The sequence below is a fragment of the Rissa tridactyla genome, unplaced genomic scaffold (assembly GCF_028500815.1).
Source record: "Rissa tridactyla isolate bRisTri1 unplaced genomic scaffold, bRisTri1.patW.cur.20221130 scaffold_446, whole genome shotgun sequence".
NCBI lineage: Eukaryota > Metazoa > Chordata > Aves > Charadriiformes > Laridae > Rissa > Rissa tridactyla.
Window position 1 is genome coordinate 46,111 of NW_026529656.1, and position 3,021 is coordinate 49,131.

Below are 3,021 nucleotides of genomic sequence, written 5' to 3' on the forward strand. Positions count from 1 at the left end.
GCGACACCCCCCCCCCACCGCCCCCCCCCTTCCCATGGTGCATTGCGGGCCCCCCTCCCCTTCCCACGGTGCATTGTGGGGCCCCCCCCCCTCACAAAATTGCATCCCCCCCCCCCCCCCCCCCGAAACTGCATCCCCCCCCCTTGCCCAAATTGCATAACCCCCCCCCGAAAATTGCACAAAACCTCCCAAAAATTACACCTTCCCCCGCCCCCCGCCATCGCCCCCCCTTCCCATGATGCATTGCGGGGCGCCCCCCCCCCCCGGTGCATCGTGGGCCGCCCCCCCCCCCAAATTGCATCCCTCCCCCCCCCAAAATTGCACACCCCTCCCTTGCCCAAATTGCACAAAAAAAACCCCAAAAATGCACAATCCCCCCCCCCCAAAATTGCACAACCCCCCCCCAAAATTACCCCCCCACCCCCGAGGTACTACCCCCCCCCCCATCGCCCCCCCCTTCCCGTGATGCATTGCGGCCCCCCCCCTTCCCACGGTGCATTGTGGGGGGACCCCCCCCAATTGCATCCCCCCCCCCCAAAATTCCATCCCCCCCCCTAAATTTCATTCCCCCCCAACTGCATCCCCCCCCCTTGCCCAAATTGCACAAACCCCCCCCAAAATTGCACAAAACCTCCCAAAATTACACCTTCCCCCCCCCCACCGCCCCCCCTTCCCATGATGCATTGCGGCCCCCCCTCCCAAAATTGCATCCCCCTCCCAAATTGCACCCCCCCCAAAAAAAGTTGCAGCCCCTCCCCAACCTGCCCCCACCCCCCCCTTTGCCCAAATTGCACAAAACCCCCCCAAAATTTCACCCACACCCACCCCCCCCCCACGAGGGTACAACGCCCCCCCTCCATCGTCCCCCCCCCATTTCCCATGGTGCATCGCGCGCCCCTCCCCCACCCCACCGCCATCTTGTTGGGTGACAATGGGGGGGGGGGGGGCGACACCCCCCCCCCCCCCCCCATGGGGTGACATCCTCGCCCCCCCGCGGGGTGGGGAAAAATGGGGGTGAAACGGCAGGAAATTGGTGTAAAAACGGAAGGGGGGCCGGGGGGGGGCACCCGCGTGTTGGGGGTGTCACCTCCCCCCCCCCCCCCCAAACCGTGGTGTTGTGTCCCCAGGGGGCCATGGAGGAGCAGCAGGGACCCGCGGGTGGGGACGTCGGTGGTGGCACCCACGGGGACATCCATGGTGGCACCCACGGGGACGTCGGTGGTGGCACCCGTGGAGATAGCGGTGGTAGAACCCCATGGGGACGTCGGTGGTGGCACCCACGGGGGGTGTCCATGGGGGAACTCATGGAGATACCGGTGGTAGAACCCATGGGGACGTCGGTGGTGGCACCCACGGGGACGTCGGTGGTGGCACCCGTGGAGATATCAGTGGTAGAACCCATGGGGACGTCGGTGGTGGCACCCGTGGGGGCGTCCATGGGGGAACTCATGGAGATACCAGTGGTAGAACCCATGGGGATGTCGCTGGTGGCACCTGTGGAGACATGGGTGGTGGCACCCATGGGGGCGTCCATGGTGGAACCCATGGAGATATCAGTAGTAGCACCCATGGGGACACCAGTGGTGGCACCCATGGGGACATAGGTGGTGGCACCCATGGGGACGTCAGTGGTGGCACCCATGGGGACATCCATGGTAGAACCCATGGGGACATCCATGGGGACACCCGTGGCCGTGATGGGACTCACGGGGACCTCCAACGTGACACCCCTGGCCATGGGGACCTCCAAGACGACACCCTTGGTGACGCCCCCCGAGGACATGGGCATTGACACCCCCAGGGACGTCCCAGGTGACTCCCTTGGGGACCTCCAAGGTGGCACCCACCAGGACCTCCAGAACGCCTCCCGTGGGGACCTCGGTGATGCCACCCCCGGGGACGGCCTTGCCCTGCCCACCTCCACCACCTCGGGGAGCTGCCACAAGTGTCCCCCCCGCGCCACCACCAGCCCCACCCCCGGCCCCGCCCGCCGCCCCTGGAGGTGGTGGCCCCAGGTCCAGAGGTGCCACCAGCGCCATGGATGTGACCGCCACCTCCGGAGGTGCCACCACCAGGTCCAGAAGCGCCACCACCACCAGGTCCAGAGGTGCCACCACCATGACGGCTGCACCCACCACCTCCAGAGGTACCACCGCCACCAGGTCCAGAGGTGCCACCGCCGTGTCCGGAGGTGCCACCGCCACCAGGTCCAGAGGTGCCACCACCACCAGGTCCAGAGGTGCCACCACCGCCGCGTCTGGAGGCACTGCCACCACGACAGATGCATCCGAAGCATCCGGAGATGCCACCACCCTGGTGGACACGTCCAAACCATCTCGAGGTGCCACCGCCAAGTCCGGAGGTGCCACCGCCACCAGGTCCAGAGGTGCCACCACCACTAGGTCTAGAGGTGCCACCACCCACCACGTCTGGAGGCACTGCCACCATGACAGATGCGTCCAAAGCATCAGGAGATGCCACCACCGCGGTGGACACGTCCAAACCAGCTGGAGGTGCCACCAGCACCCGGTCCAGAGGTGCCACCACCACCAGGTCCAGAGGTGCCACCACCACGAGAGCTGCATCCAAAGCATCTGGAGATGCCACCGCTACGATAACCGTGTCCAAAGGACCTGGAGGTTCCACCGCCACCGTCCCTGGCAGTGCCACCACCACCACCATGGACGCATCCGAAGCACCCGGAGATGCCACCACCGCCACCACCATGGACGCATCCGAAGCACCCGGAGATGCCACCACCACCACCATGGACACATCCGAAGCACCTGGAGATGCCACCACCACCACCCACATCCGCATCCAAAGCACCCGGAGATGCCACCACCCACCACATCTGCATCCAAAGCACCCCGGAGATGCCACCAGAGCCGCATCCAAGCACCTGGAGATGCCACCACCGCCGCCACGGATGCCCCCTGCTCCGCCTGCCCCCGCCCCGCTCCCCCCCTTTCCCCTGCGCCGCCTGCCCCAAGTCCTACGGCACCCTCTCCAAGCTGACCA